We start from the raw sequence: 16,980 nt of genomic DNA on the forward strand, positions 1-16,980 counted from the left end.
TATTTGGAAATAAAAATGATGCAGTATAGCATATCTGGACTTTCACCTTTCAAGGGCAGTTCTCACAAAGGTTTTAGGACATGAACTCTATATAAACAACCTAAAAAATAATGCTGTTGTGAATCCAAAGATAAAAAAGATGCAGTTCTTATTCTCCAGAACTTTGAGTATTTATTCAATGAATATTTATTGAGCAGTCATTGCATGCTAGTCCTCCTCTGGGTCTAGGGCAAACACTGGTCCCCACCTTCTGGAATCTACACTTTAGAGCAGAGACAAACAAAACACATCATGGTCACTGGAATCCGCAACACTGGACTCAAAGCGGTTCAGGAGTAGAGCAGTAGAAAGTGTTGTGTTTTGATCAAATGTCTTGGAGGGGGAGGTCACCTTAAGTACGACCATGAATACTAAGTAGAACACAGGTGAGAATTTGTGAGGGAGGAGCCCAAGCAAAGGCCGAGAGGAGGGAGAGTATACTCCTTCCCTGATGCTATTAAAGGTAGATTCTGCACCCAACTTTGCTGGGTGTTATGGTGGCTTTATATATGAATCATAAGGTTATGAATGGACAGAAGACCAGAATGACTGGTGCTGCAAACAGGAGGCTCCAGTGGAATGGTGGCAGGTGGGCAGAGAGGCACAACCAGCCTTATACCCAACGACCCCTGAAGGATAGGATGTGACAGGCATCTCCATGATAAAGGAAACACAAGATGAACTAAAGAGGAGAGGGGAAGTGAGGAGATGGATCTGGAAGCTTTTATCATGCTGGAAGTGAGAGCTAATACAGTTGATAAGAAAATTGGCTATAGGAAAAGAAAAAAGGGGCAGACACAAAATTGAAACTGGAAAGGAGAGAGGGGAGACTGTATCTATCCCTTTCCCTTTCCTTCTCTCTCTTCAAATGCCTCATAAATGGTTTTGACTGGTCTGTGAAGTTACCAGAAAAGTTTATCTTGGCATTCAAATCATGTGAAGGAGGACCTCACGGTCCTAGCCAGAAAAGGGTCCAACTAGAGTCGACCACAAAGGTGGTTGTCCCACAACTCTAAGCCAGAGCAAACAAGCCTCCTGGACCTTTTGGTGGGAATCAGTGTGTCCCAGTGTTCTTTATGGAAGACACTGTAAGAAAAAGTATGCTCCTAACCAGCCCCAGCCCTGTTGCAAGGATTATTCTTGAGTTTTTTTTTTTTTTTGGTGGCAATAACCTTCACATTTGAAAGATTCCAAAAAACAACACCAACAACAACAACAAGGCTTTTCTCTGTTCAGTTTAGCATGTTACCCTATTCTAAAATTTTCTTCCTGGAAGTCTTTATCAAACCACAGATAAGAGAGTAGGGCTTATGTCTACCCCAATGTGAGCTAGATAAGGTAAGCTGCTACCTGCTACCCCCTCCCTGGGCATGGGGTGGAGCAGCAGCTGGCATCCTAGCAAGCCTTGGGGAGCCCAGGGGATGCAAAATTACAGTTATAATGGCTCCTCAGATTCCTCTTAGAATAGTCCAACTGTGGGTAAAAGGGTAGTTACAGGTTTTGCCAGGATTAAGATTAGAATAAAGTAGTCACTGTGACTACTTTGTAGGGCCAATTCTTTTGTACTCTACAATGTCAGACCTTGAAATGGACAGAGAAGTACACTTTAGACTTTTTCCATGTACAGAATGGGTCTCATTAAATAAATGACTTGCCCCAGATGATACTGCTAATGAGAGGGAGAAGCAGAGTGTCATCCTGGTCGCTCTAATTGGCCCACATTGCTTCTGTCAGACCCTAACAACACTGGCATCCACACTAGACCATAGAAAAGTGATATGTGGAGCTCAACATATTTTCATACTGTTAAATACATTGGAGTCAGGGTAGAGTGGAAGGAGGGAGAATCAGAATCCATCCATCTGTTAAACTGAATCAAATTTGGCTTAAAGTGGCACTGTAGGGCCGGTGGAGTGGCTCAAGTGGTAGAGCGCCTGCCTAGCAAGCATGAGGCCCTGAGTTCAAACCCCAGTGCCACCAAAAAAAAAAAAAAAAAAAAAAAAAGCAGGAGTCCAGTCACTCAGCTGCTGCTGGGACTCAACTGCCTCCCCCTTGACGTCCTTTGCTTCCCGAAGCGCTGTCCCCAGCCCTCTTCTCTCTTAGCCACCTTCCACAGGACACCTCCTCAAAGCAAAAGGAATATCACATGTCTGCCATTAAGAACCTCCACTCTTTTGCCTCCTTTACTGACCTGCTTTCTGCTGGCACCAAGGATTATATCCATATAAGAATTCAACAGAGAATATGCAGAAAGACCCTTACTACTGTTCAAGGGGTCACAGATGATTACGAAAAAAAGAAATCAGTGAAGGTGTCTAAGAAGAAATTAGCCTGTGATGGTACTGTACTCAAGCATTCAGAATATGGAGAAGTAACTCAGCTGCAGGGTGACTAGTGCAAAAACATGTGCCAGCTCCTGGTAGAGATTAGACTGGCTAAGGATGATCAGCTGAGGGTTCATGGGTTTTAAGTGTGTGTGGCTCTGTGAAGCTTAAGGATTTCCTTACAATTAGCAGAATTTCTCTTCTGTCTCTTGTCACAAATTTAAAAACTTATAACCACTTGGGGACTATTTTTAACTCAACCTGTATAACTCCTTCATGCAATAAACTGAAAAGAGTCCCCTCTCCCCCTGAAAAAAGCTGCACCGTACCATTTGAGCCACACCCTTTTTGCTCTGGTTATTTTGGAGATAAGATTCTTGCTTTTTACCCAGGTTAGCCTGGACCATGATCCTATTTTAAACCTCCCTCCATCACTAGGATGTCAGGCACACACCACCATGTCAAGCTTTTTCTGTTGAGAAGGGGTCTTGCAAACTTTTTGCCAAGGCTTGCCTGAACTGCAGTCTTTCCAATCTCAGTTGCCCAAGAAGCTAGGATTATAGGTGTGAGCCACTGGCTCCTGACTGTCTCCATAAATATTGTAAGTTTGGCCTAAGGATTTCTCAGTACACAGTGAACTATACTTTAACTTGATGTGTCAATAGACTTCTCTCACAACAAGTAGCTGAGTCTCAGCCAATCACAACTGTTCAAACCAGTTAAGTAAGACAGACGGAGTTATAGCCTATCAGCTGGTCTCTACCTCATTTCCTTTCAGTATATAGCTTCCTCTCCTTGACTATAACCCTCCTGTGGGGTGGGGTGAAGTGGGATGGGGTGGAGCATTCTCAACCATTTGAGAGATGTGCACCCAAAGGGGCTGGAAGCTCCATACTATGTCTTGCACATCTCTCCATGTGGCTGTTCTTGAGTTAGATCCTTTGTAACAGATCCATAGTCATAAAATTAGTGCTTTCCTGAATTATTGACTTAATTCTACCCAATTATTAAATCTGAGGGGAAGTTATGGTGTTAGCTGCTAAGTGATACATGCACCTTTAGGGGCACACTCCTAAATTAATGTGCCTTCAAAGGTCCTTTCCTTTATTTTCAGCTAAAATTTTTTTACCCAAACTAAGCATGCCCAGAGGTATTCCTGTCTTAACATTTTTAACCTTTGAAACATGTGATTCATGGCCTTGAGCTAATCATGCCAAAATGTGTCTGCCATCTTCTTAAAACAGGACCTTAAACTGAGCATGCTCAGGATGTGCTCACCCCTTAAGTGTTTTCCTATATGAAAATGCATAGGCTTTCCCCTCACCGCCCCCCAAAAAATCCCATGCTTCCTTTTGTTCTGCGAGGGCATTGATTTGAAAAAACTCTTGTGCTCTCCTTACTTTCTGCACGTCATAAGTCTTTCTCTCCCCTGTTATGTCTTGGCTGTGATTGTTATGGCTTTGCACTCACCAAGATGCAAATCTATTGGATTCAGTTGTAGTGGGAGCCCTAAAATTTGCAGTCTGCTGGGCAAAAGTGTGGGTATGTTGGGTATACTAGAAACACAGCTCAAGTCTGAAATAGGGGCAGTCTTGTGGTACTGAACTCTCAGCCTGTGGGACTTGCATTAACTCTGGGTACTTTCAGAATGGATTTGGATTACAGGGTACTTGGTTGGTGTCACAAAGAATGGTGTGACCACATTCTGAGAGGAGTCTTGCAGAGGTGAAAATGTACTTGGTGGAAACTTCCTGTGGTGATGCACAATAGCAGACACATAGCTGCTATTCTACTTCAGGAAAAGCCCACAGCAACAGACCCACAGGCTGGAAGGCTGTCACCACTGGCCTTCTGGAATTATGGCTATGTGGGACTATGGTATCCAGTGACTTTGGGTCACTTTTTTCAGTAACTATTGAGTGTCTGCTATCTGCTGGATATTGTGCAAGGCATTAAAACAGGAAAACTCAAACTAGTTCACTCAAGTGAAGGTATAAACACAAAGTTAGTCAATTTTGATGGTAAAGACTATTTTTAAAAAGAATTTCTAGACCATGCTACATACAAAAATCTCCAAGAAGAGTTACTACAATTAGCTGTGAAGTGTAGACTCGGAGGATCACCCTTCCTTCACCCTCTTGCTGAGGCCAATTGTATTCTGCATGACCCTTTCGTGTGGACATTACTCAAGGTTCTGTTTTAACTATCTAAGGTGACACCCCCCCCCCTCGACGAAGCAGCTGGTGCCAGCCATCTATAGGCTGGCAAGTGGTCAGGATGGAGACTGGACTTCAGAACCAGGACCTGTTTCCATCTTGGGCCAGTGGGAGACAGGAAGGCTGGAGCAGTGGGAAAGCTGGAGACCTTAAAGAGGCTTTCATCCCATTATCAGGAAATGCTAGATTCAAGGGTCTGTAGCGGATCCCACAGCCAGGGTCAGAGTGAAGAACTGAGAGATGAAGAATGAAAACAATTAGGGCCAGGACTGAGAATGGGGGATGCCTCACACAACACTGGGTGTCCAGCAGAGCGTATTACGGCCCACCTGTACAAGGGATGTGGCCTCTGAGAGCCAGAGATTCCAGCCTTTCTCTTTTGTCTGGACACATCTCCTTCCTGATGTAGCTGACCACTGACTATCTCTACTTGAATGGCAGGTGAACTTCACAGACATAACTTGTCAAAGCCTTATTGATCACCTTTCACCCACAATGCACCACTCTTCCCATGAGTCTGCCTAATTTTCTAATCCAGAAACTGCTGAGTCATCTTGTACAGCTTCCATCCCAAACCGCTCCAGGCTAAGTGATAAAGCCTACATATTATTCCCCCCACCAGCCTCTACTGCCCTGCCTCTGCCTCCGTCTGGTTTTATCTCTCTTTACACAGATTCCTGCAGTGGCCTCTACCAGTTCCTGTAGCCAGTCCAATGTCCACATGCATGAGAGAGAAACCTTTCAAAGCTCAAATCATCAAATCTTCCTGTGAATAGAATTCTTCCATGTTTTCTGATTGCTTCAAGATCAAAGATCAAACCAATGCCTTAAAAGAGGAGGCTTGGTGTCTTACCTTTCTTCTGTTTACCCCAAAGTGACAGCCACTGCAGCTGGACACGTGCTCAGGTGTGTCTCTGGGGCCTGCACCTGCTCCTCCCTCTGTGTGTCCTCCCTGTTCATGTGGTGACTTTCCACTCTGCCTCTTCAAGAGCTTGGTCCTGTGTCCTCCAAAGTAGCTGCTCTACCCCTTGCTCCTTAGCAGCCCGAGCACACTGCTCTCATGATACAGCCCTACCATCCTTCTGAACCTGTCTTCCCAAGGAGGCTATGTATATCTTAAGGTTAGAACCATGTTGTTTTTTTTGAAATATTTATTTCAATTTCATAATTACAAAAATTGGGAAGACAGTACATGATCACAAGTAGGAGAAAATGAAATAACAATGCTGTGCATTATTTACTCAAAGGCAACATTCCAGCTGTCTATAAGTAAATGCATAATTTCCTGAAAGAAACCTCACCAAACTGTTACAAACAATACAAATGGGAAAGGAAATAGGTTGTTGGGAAGATGTAATAAAGAGGAACTTCTACTTTCTATTCCATATTCTTCTGAATTGGGTTTTTCCACAAGCCTGTATTTTTCATGTATTATTTTATAATTTGAAGCAAATATGCCTTAAACCTCAGTTATTTGGAGACACACCTAGCAAACAAAGATAGGTGATATCATTTTTGCAAGGATATGCTGGGCTCATCCTTACAAAAGAACCAGAGACTGGTCTGTCTACTCTTGCTCTTACAAGAACCTCTCATGTATTGCAAAACCTCTGTGCAACTGGGCTGAGCAGCCCTTTCACCTTTCACTTAAGGTAACTTCTGAATGGACGGACTCCTGATGTCAAAGAAATCAACCTGCATCACTTTCATATTTACTTGTCTGAGTTCCCTACATACTTTACAAATATTTTTCCTTAATCTTTTAAAGAAACAATTTTCCTCAAAAATGTTACTTTTATAGTCCTCCCCCCTTAGGAATATTGAAATAAATGTCAAAACTTCAACTGCTTTTGCCTGTCATTCAAAGATACAGCAGATCTTCAAAGAAACTTTCCTTGTGTTCAGGTTTTCTTTCTGAATGAATCCACTTATATATCTCAGTTTAACTCACCAATTCTCATTCTCACACTTAATATATTGAATGATCTGAACTTTGGCTTTTGCCATGTCTTGGATTTGGCTAATGGGTGACCAGGAAAATGGAACACATTGCCTCATGTTTAGGCACTTAATAGTTCATATACTCCATTATCCACATAACTCCTACTTGAAACAGTCCTGTGTGGAATGGCTCAGGAGGATTAAATCATGTCCCTGTCAAAATCCACATGATGAAGTCTTAATCTCTAATGTGGTTGTGTTTGGAGATGGGCTCTACAAGGAGGTAATTAAGCTTAAATGAGGTCATAGGGCAGGGTCTCGATCCAATAGGATCAGCGTCCTTATAGGAAAAGATGCATGAGAGCTCATACCCTCTCTTTATGCACACAAAAAGGCCATGTGAGCACACAGCAAGGTGGTGACCACCAGCAAGTTAAGAACAGAGGCCTTAGAACGAAATCCACCTTGGATTTCCAGCCTCCCTAATCTTGACTTTCCAGCCTGGAGGCTGTGAGAAAGAAATTTCTTTTGCTTAAGCACAGTATGTGTTGTTTTGTTCTGGCGATGTTAGCAGACTAATACACCCAAGGAAGCAACTGAACAAGCTTAAGAAGTGACCTGAAGTGAAAGCCAGGAAATCAGCTTTCCCAGAAGAGAAAATCATCAAAGGACCAACAGGATCACCTTTTTAGCAAAATATCAAGAACTCTGAATTTGGCTCCCAGCTGTAATCATCAATCCTAGTAGCTAAGGGCAGATGATGTCTTGAGTTTGAATCCTGATTTGGCCATTAACTAGACTTGCTGCTTTGAGCATATTCTTGTTATGGTTTGGGGTCAGGTTGTGCATCTAAATATGCCATGTCAGGAGAGGTCACCTCCAAAATTAGATTCTTGGGAACATGAGGATGCTTCAGGCTAGTAACGGAAGTTGGGCAGTACTCTGCCAGTCACAGCGCTGCACTCTGCATTTCCTTACCTTCTCATAACCACCATGTAAGATGTGTTTTTGCTTGTTTTACAAAGTAGGCAATTGTGGCTCCCAAAGGTCACATGACCTGCCCAGGGACACACAGGTATAAGAAATGACAGCTACTGTGTCATTTCTACCTCAATCACTACTCTGCCTCTTGGTTTGGTGACACCATGCCTGGCCTCCATGCATCTTCTGATCTGATATTTTAGCACAGGCTATCTCGTCACTGGTCATGACACAGGCTTCTAAAACTGCTTGCCACCAGATCATGACAAGGCCTTACCTACTCCTTACCTGCAGCCTCACGAAAATGAAGTAATTCATGGAGCCTCTGAGAACGGAGTCCGGCACACCTAGCACTCAGAGAGTTGTAGCTTACTGGGATGCCTCTAGGTGTCTGTGATGTGGATCACTTGGGATTATCAAATAGTGTGTGTCAGGAGCTTGCCTTGCCCACTGCCAAGCAGAATAGCTATTACCTTGGGTGAAGAGAATCTAGGACCCACCACCATTCAACTCCAGCCTCTTCTTCTACAGGGCAAGGGCAGAACTATGTTGGTGGGGTGTGGTGGGGCTGAACCCATTCCAGATAGCAAAGGTCCTGGCATAATTCACATTTGTTCATTCTTGACCTGCAGGAGAGGTACACTATTCTTTGAGACTGCAATGAAATTATCTTCTCATTGAACTTTAAATGGCAAGCCTGAACTGCTGAACTACAAAGGCTAGTGACAATGTGATTCCTGTTTTTTTTAACATTCTCAAATGAACCTTCCAGTTGAGAGGAAGTTACTTCCCTGCCTTGTAATCGCCTACCCATTCTCTGCCCAGTTCAGTGTCCTTTTTGGGCAATACCAGTGCTTAGCGCAATGCTTGGCACAGAGTAACAGGCCTTTTGTAAATGGCAGGGGAAGGGAGACTTCTAGTTCCCTCTGAAAAAGAGTTTGAGTGGAGAGTCCCTTGCATTCCCGAGTCTGTTTTCTCAGGAGACTAGATCTGCAGGACACTCCGCATTCCAAGACACCTAGAGAAAGGGTAAATCTGAGATACAGATGCTCCTTTTAAATGATTTGAAGACAACATCAGTTGTCCATTTTAAGACATGTTCTCAGACTGTTCTACCTACAGTGAGTGATACAAAACCAGGACCGTGGCTTTTGTTGTAGTGTGCAGGCATCCTCACAGCACCTGGCCCTAGAGAGGTAGCGAGTAAACACCTACTGAATGGCTGGATGACAAATTTCCCACCACCATCCTCAGGAAGAAAAGGAAGGCATGGTGGGGCACACAGACTTAAGAGGAAGTGTGGCCAGTGCCGAGAAGGTCCACTGACGAGTCCTGGGAGCAGAGTCTCGCCCAACTCTTCCACAAGGGCCAAGAGGAGCTTTGGAGGCAAAAGCAACCCAAAAGGGAGATCCTCATGGAGAAGCTCTGGTCTCAGCTGTGTCTCTTCAAGGTCCTGACTATAGCAGTTGCGTGTGTCCCTTGGCCAGGGGCAGAAGCCTGCAGCTGGTCACTTGCACTCAGGCTTCTCAGCAGGGGAGGAGGTCAGGACACAGCATTCTTTTGGGCTCCAGGATGTTCAGCAGGCTGTGCTACCAATACGGGTCCTTGTTTTGTTGTTCATGGGTGTTACCCGGCAACATGGCAGCTGACTCAACTCTAATTTGAGGGCTAGCTCCACGTTTCTGTTTCCAAGGTCCGACTTCACCAATGGCAGGGAGAAAGGAAGACAGGTACACAAGGGAATCCTGATGCCCTGCCTGTGACGGAGGGGAATCAAATCAGTGGGCTACCAGCAGAATAATGCTTTCTCCCCTCTATTTCCCTGAGGGGCAGGCAGTATTCTAGCCAGGGTTTGAGACAAGAAGCATTCAGAGGTGGCCTAAAATACCCTGGTGAGAAGGTAAACAGGCTCAGGCATGAAGCACTGCTCACAGGAGCAAAGGAGTGAATGCCCTGGATGTCCACTTCTCTGAGGTTATCCTCCACTCATTATATAGATGAAGTGAGCACTTTACATTGTTAGGTGCTAAGTAAGTTGGAATAAAATGCTGGGAGCAATGCCTGGCACACAGTAAGTCCTATATCAGTGTCTCTTACATAAAGCCAGACAAAGCTGTCTCAGCAATGATGGCATGGCACTATTTTCTTACAGAATGCCCAAAAGATGGAGGATATTGCATGTGGAAGAAACTAAGAGAAGCCCTTCGAGGGTTGTCAGATGCAACCCCTTCACTTTATGGCCCCGGGGCTCCTATCCTCATCAATAGTCCATAGACAAGTAGGGAGTACAACTGCATTAGCTAAGCATGTTCATGTACTTGCTAAGTACATTAATTCTCCAGATTGGTCCCAAGAGTAAAACTGCATCATACGGTGAAGTGCTTTTTTTTCTTATTAAAAACCTCAATATTAATTCTGAGTAATTTCTATTCAAGGACGGTAAATGGCTTTTCATAAGCCACGGATGTGTCTTTCTCCATGATGTTCCTATGCACATTCCATCTAGTTTGATTTTGATGTTATTTGGTGTTTTTTCCCTTATTGGTTTGTAGTGCTCTTTGCATATTAGGGAATGGAGCTCTTTTTTTTGGTTAGCACTGGGGTTTGAACTCAGGGCCTTACATTTGCCAGGCACATGCTCTACCCCTTGAGCCACATGCCCCAGTCCTTTTTCTTTTCTTTTTGTTTTTGCTCCAGTTATTTTTCAGACAGGCTCTCCCATTCTGCCCAGCACTGGCCTCAAACCATCACCTTCATGATCTCCTCATGTATTGCTGGGATTATAAGTGTAAGCCACCTTGCCTGGCCATATCTAACCTTTTGTAAAACACTTTCCACACTCTGTCACCTTGTCATTTGTATTTAGATCCTGCTTGCAGCATTTTTGCCACAAAGACATTTTTATATAGTCAGGCTTATTAATCTTTTACCCCTTTGGCTTCTGAGTTTTTATGTCATAATCAATTTATTTCACTTCCAAGATTACTTTACATTTAAGTCGTTTTCCATCTTGTGTATATCTTCTCTCATTTTCCTACAACTAGCTAATTATCCCAACAGTTTACTGAACTACCCCTTTTTAATGGCATTCCCAGGATCATCTGTGTCGTAGGCAAAATCCTTGATGCTTCTTCCTATTTCTTGACTCCTTGTGGTGTTCACTGACCTTTTTGTCTAGCTCTGTGCCAATGCCAGATTGCTTTATTACTGAATCATTAAAATATATTCAATATCTGCTGCGATTACTCATCCTTAATCCCCTACTTGATAAAATTTTTGCCTGTTTGTTTTTCTAGATAACTTTAGAATCATTCTGTAAAATTTCTTTTATAAATGTATTTTAGTAATTTAACTAATACCTTTGTAGAGCTGTAGATTAATTTACATCCTATCCAAGGAAAACTGAGTCATCCTATCCAAGGAAAAATATACATTATTGCTAGGTGTGGTGGCTCACACCTGTAATTCCAGATATTCAGGAGGCAGAGATTAGGAGGATCATAGTTCAAGGCCAGGCCTGGCAAAAAGTTATCAAGACCTCATCTGAACAAATAAGCCAGATGTGGTGGTACACTCCTGTAATCCCAGCTTGGTGGGAGGCATACTTATGAGTATTGCAGTCCAGGCCAGCCTGGACAAATACTAAGACCCTATCTGAAAAAATACCTAAAGCAAAAAGGGGGGAGGTGTGGCTGTCATGTGGTAGAGCATCTGCCTATTAAGCCCAAGGCCCTGAGTTCAAACCCCCAGTACCACTAAAAAAAAGTATTCATTTTCATTCAAGTCTTCTTTTGTGTCCTATAACAGAGTTATAATGTTTTGTCATTTAGTCTTGTTCATTTCTTGCTAAATTCATTCCTAAGATTAAAATTTTTCAAAAATTAAAAAATTACATATACACAAAAAGTTGACCACTAGGCATTTTGAATTTGCGTTGTTATTATAATGAAGGGTTTATCTTCTACTTTGTTGTCTAATTGATCATTATTTGTGTCTAAGTAAAGAGCAGATACTCTATTCTAATAGTTATTTAGGAGATGATCATGGGTTTCCAAATCTTGCTAACAATTAAAAAAGTTCACAAGAAAACAAGGATCACAGTGTTCATACATCAGACTGGCCAAGATGAATGCGCTCACTAACAGGCAGTTCTTGTGAGAGAACAGCACACATGTACTGTCGGCAGGATGACTGCATGATTCCACAGAGCCCACAGAGCTCCTTATCTGCTAAGGTGCTCAGGCACTTTGGGGCAGGTGCACAAAAGTCTTCATTTTCCAGAGAATTAAAAACTAAGTTAAAAAAAAAAACACTTTGATAGGAAGAAACAAGGGGATGGAGTGAGGAGCACCAAGACCCCTGTCTTCCTTACTGTTGCTTCACAATCATGGCTAAGCCTACTTAAGACATCCTCCCAGGACAGTGGCAAGTCCTAAGAGCCATCTCACCAGTGATCATTTGGAGGTTGTTAGACATGGATAGCCCTGTATCCCAGACCCACTAAACCAGAATTTCTAGGCCAGTGAGAATTTTGCATGTTAGCAAGCTTCCTAGCAATTTCTTTTGCAGTTGAAAGCTTAAGACTAATTATTTTAGGGTAGACTATAAAATGCTGAGTTTGATGTTTTTGTACTCTATCGATCTGTGACCTGACACTACAAAGCCCTGAGTTTGGAAGTCTATGTTGAGATGACCATATATGCAGGGCACCATAAAAGATCCACTGCTCAGGTACCTTTTTACAGTGAGACAAAAAAACAACAGACATGATCTCTTCATAAAACAAATTTGGGAATTTCTACCATAGACATTGCATTTGTAAACTTCTGTGACAGAAGCAGCTAAGCATTTCATATTCTGCCATACTCCCAGAATATAAAATTTAATATTTCATTAAAAAATTTGCATGGAGCAAATTCTAAGATCAGGTTTAAAAGACCAACTAAACCAACCATCAGTAATGCAGCAACAGTGAGCAGGAGATGGCTGTTAAACATCTAGTGGAACTATTTTTAGTCAAAACATCCCACATGTTTAAGGAACTCTAGCCAAAAGTGATGGAAATCATTCACAACATTCTATCAAAATCAAGCGGAGGAAGCTGCCGGATGTGTGTGCAGAGGCTACGAGTGCCTGAGCAGATTTCCCATTCCCCCAAGCATGGAATGATATGAATAATCAGTTTGTTATTCTCCCTTTAGCAACTGTTTTCTCCAAATAGCCAAACCGTCTGTGCAACACACAGACAGGCAACCATTTAAAAATAATACTAAAAGCAGAAAATCTCTGTTTTGAATGCTAGTTCTTATGAACACTTGGATTGATTTACCTGTAGGGTGGAATTAAAACCAAAGCCAGTCTTCCTTTTTTAAAAAGAAAAGATAATTACCACCCTCACAGTAAGCATCTAACTGGACAATGACTTGTAACAATTATCTAAGCCCTTCCAGTTAAAGGACGTGGTATCCTGGGAAGAATTTCTGTTCCCTGCTTAATAATGTATACTGGGAACTGCTGCTCTCCTGGGGCCAAATTCCTGGTGTCAAGTTCAAGCAGGTAGTGTTGGGTTCTCAGCCACACATAAATGGCTTGTTTCTCATGAAAAACATCAGAATTTAGAATCGAAGGACTGAGCAGAAAACATGAGTTCTCTAGGGGAGTTTGCCTCCTAAGACCTCTTCTCCAAAAAGAAATCTAGGCTAGTCCTGAAGCGGTCCCAGAACACCACTGTGAAGAATTTTGAGCTGAATTCCTGAGACGGATCAAGTCATGGATGCTGTTTGTACTTGACTTCTTATAAGATGGGATATAGCATGAAGGCCAAGATCACAGGCTCTGGAACAGGCAGCAGGGGTTTAAAGGCTATACCCTACCTCTGCCAGCCACAGGGCCTGGAACAAGCTCTTAGCCACTGAGTCTCAGCTTCTCTGTGAGAAACCAGGCACAAGAAATGTGGGATTGTAAGGGTTCCGTAAACTACTTGCAATAAAGTCTGGCACCCAGTAAGTACTCAGCTCAGTGATGATGATGAATTTGTTTTTGACTCACTGACAAGTGAGCAGCAGACAGAGTCAATACAAGTAAAAATTGTATCCTTTGGAAGTTATCACAGAGACAACTGTAGTTCTTAATAAGAGTTGCATTCTAAAACTCTATAACTCCTGAGCAGTATGTGAAGTGAAACTGACGATAGGACTCTGTCTTCTAAGAAAATTTTCAGGAACAAAAGCTTAATAATACTGTTGCTGACGATGACTTTTTAAAACTGCCCTCTAGCAGTCCCCAAGGATGGTTACAATGAGCTTGTGGTTCTGGATTAGAGTCTGGGGTACTCTACATGTGTACATATGTTGATACCCAAGACTCTTAACATATACAGATAAACACAGAAATAGAGATAGATATGTATACCACATCATACATACACATATCTCCTAGTTCTCTTTGAAGCAAACTAGTAATAGGGAATGAAAAAAATTTCCATTTAAGTCAACCCTCCTCAACAAGAGGTCACCTTCATGCGGGGCTCCTCCTTGTCCCCACCCAGTACTGCCCTTGGATATTCCCTCTGTGGTCATTTTATGGTCAGAACTACAGTTGTAAATTCCTCAAAAGAGGAGAAAGTCTCTTGACTGGTTTAGACAGGAAAATAGTGCATGCTTGGTAAAGGGAACTCTGTCCTCAATCTGATCTTTCCAGTAAAGCCCTCTACTTAAGATCTTAGGAATACTGGTTGCATCTCACACATACAATTAAAAATCTAGGATAATCAGTGCATATGCAGAATGACCCATGTTATATAACAAGACCTTGCCAACCACATCTGTCAATTACCCTAGCGCCTTCTGAAAATGCCGCCCAGATTTTTACCTCTACAACTGACAAATTGCCCAAAGATCAGTGCTCTTGAGACATCTTGCCAGAGTCTGCTGCTCTCTTGAGGTTTTCTTCCATGCCTTCATTTTGTTCTCCACTTTCACTTTCAATAAAACTTTGCAATCTGCGTATCTCTGTCCAATTCTTTGTTCAGGATGCCAAAGAAACTGAAATCTTCTAAAACTGCCCACCAGTAACATGTTCACTGAGAGGGCTGAGAAGCAGTAACATCCCAGTAGCAATGAGCACACCCGGCACCCAGGCCTTCTTTTTTAATACCATTTTACAATACAAAGAAACCAGGGCTCCTTGGAGTAATGGCTCACTCTAGAGTTGGTGCTAAAAATATGCAAGATGAGACTGGAAGTAAGGAAATGCTCAAAAACCAAAATGATATGCATATGTCACAGGGATACAGGAGTCAACAGAAAGAGCTCTTAGTGGCCAAAACTGGAGCAGTTGGAGCAACAAAATAAGTAACATACCACTGCATTCTAACTCAAAGTATAAAAGAAACTCAACTTTCACCAGACCACAATAGATCCTCATGCACACTATACCCTCTCATAAAATCTTCTCTGTGGCCAACGAATACTGGATAAAGATTACAGAGTACAGTGTAAGTCCAATCTTTTACTGAGACTTATGATAAAGCTGTACTAATTAATTTAGTGTAGTATTGTTATAGGATGGATAAGTAAGCCAGCAGAATATACAGAGAGCCCCAGAAACAGACCTGTATACATGAAACATGATACAAGCCTGAGATGGTACTTTACAATTAACAATGCTGAGTCAGCTAGATAGCAGTGTGGGGGAAAATCAATATATAAAAATCAATGCCAATTGATTTAAAGACAGGTAATTACAAAACTGTAAAACTTGTAAAAAATAATTAATACAAGAGGCTATAATCTTGATTTTGGGGTTATGGAAAGACTTCTTATAACCCCCCCCAACCACTAAATAAACAAATCATAAAGGAAAAATATGATCAATCATATTACATAAGACTTAAGGACCTGTGATGCTGAAGAGACAACATAAAGAGAGCAAAAAAACATAGATTGGAAGAGGGTATTTCCAACATGTACAGATAACAAAAGAATAGCATCAAATACATTTATTTTTAAAATCCTAAGAACAAACAAGATTAAGATGAACAAACCAGTAGAAGACCTAGTAAAGATTTGAATGGCACTTCATGTAAGAGGAAACATGACTAACAGATACATAGAAAGGTGCCAACTTTATTGATGACTAGGGAAATGTGAACTGAAATTGCTGTCAGATAGCACTACACACCATGAAGTATCGAATACCAAGATGTGGTAAGGATTCAGACAACAGGACATCTCACATATCATTGACATCCACTCTGGAAAACATGGGATTACCTAATAAAAATGAGCACAAGCTCACCTTATGACTCAGCAATTAAACTCTCACATACTATGGTGGAGAGAAACACTTAGATGAAGCACTGTGAGATATAGATATGATGACACCAAATCAGAAATAACCCAAATACCCATCAGAAATAGAACGGGTAGACACGTAAAATAGAACCTTATACCACAAATGAAATATGGTATTGCTAGCATTCATTGGGATGGATCTCATAAGTTGGTTGAGTATAAGAAAAGTGTCATCACACAATATATACAGTACTGTTCCATTTATATGATGTTCAGAAGCAGGTAAATCAAAACATCTATTGTTTAGAAATGCAAACATGGACATAAAAGTGTAAGGAAAACAAAGAAATTATTTTCACAAAAGTCAGGAAAGCGGTTACTTCTAGGTAAAGAGAAGGAATACGGCTATGCTCCTGGACACAGTTACCATGTAATTCTAAAACACGCATTAGTGTTTTACAGATTCTTCTTAAGAACACTTTACGACTAGAGAAAGAGAGAGAGATTCAAGATGCCTTTGCTGGACTCTCTGGGGAGATTGTCTTCAGCTCTTTCCTCCTGCTTTGATAGTAACTCTTCCCTGATCCCATCCCACACACCGCATCAGTTGAAGGCAGGAACATGGGAGGCAACTTCTCTCAGGGCACAAAACACACCACACAACAGCACAAACTCTATCCTGCCTTGCTGCCTCATGTAAAGAAGGTGCTGTGTACATTTAATACTTGCCATGATACCTCCAGACCTTTGGGTAGCTTTTGACATTCATCGGCGTTATGTTTTTAGTAGTTGGAATATGTTGGGTTTTTATTATCTAGCATCTCAAATTCTGTTATTTGGTTTACGTAATTTTAAAGAAACTCCTATACCCATTTTTGGTCTACTCAAGACTAGAATAAATTTTGAAGTCACATATAAGAAATGAAAGCAATTTAATTCACATATTCTTGGTAAAATATTTCCAAATATAGTTTTAATCCTCTAAAAATGTCAACTTTATTAAAAAACCTGAACTGGCTGAGGAGCTGTGGGTGGCTTTGCCACCCTGGCTGGTGGCTGTGCAGGCAGTGGTAGGAGTGCAGGCGCCTGGGCTTACAGCTCCAGATGGCTCAGGAAACCACAAGCATCATTCTTACTCAACAAGCCAGCTCACAATCATTCTTATGTTGAACTGACAATGCCTGT

The 16,980-nt window shown here is 41.9% G+C and overlaps 1 protein-coding gene, 1 non-coding gene and 1 pseudogene across 3 annotated transcripts in view; 2 read left to right on the forward strand and 1 right to left on the reverse strand.

Moving 5' to 3' along the window:
• The window catches only part of Rab31 (RAB31, member RAS oncogene family), a 136,723-nt gene that overhangs the window by 20,030 nt on the left and 99,713 nt on the right, over positions 1-16,980 (reverse strand). The gene's annotated exons all lie outside the window — the stretch shown is intronic.
• Trnaa-agc (transfer RNA alanine (anticodon AGC)) lies at positions 1,947-2,019 on the forward strand. Its single transcript has one exon. It is a non-coding gene; the product is annotated as a tRNA-Ala (tRNA).
• Positions 2,051-2,585, forward strand: LOC141422540 (eukaryotic translation initiation factor 1 pseudogene; annotated as a pseudogene).

The sequence above is a fragment of the Castor canadensis genome, chromosome 4 (assembly GCF_047511655.1).
Source record: "Castor canadensis chromosome 4, mCasCan1.hap1v2, whole genome shotgun sequence".
Lineage (NCBI taxonomy): Eukaryota > Metazoa > Chordata > Mammalia > Rodentia > Castoridae > Castor > Castor canadensis.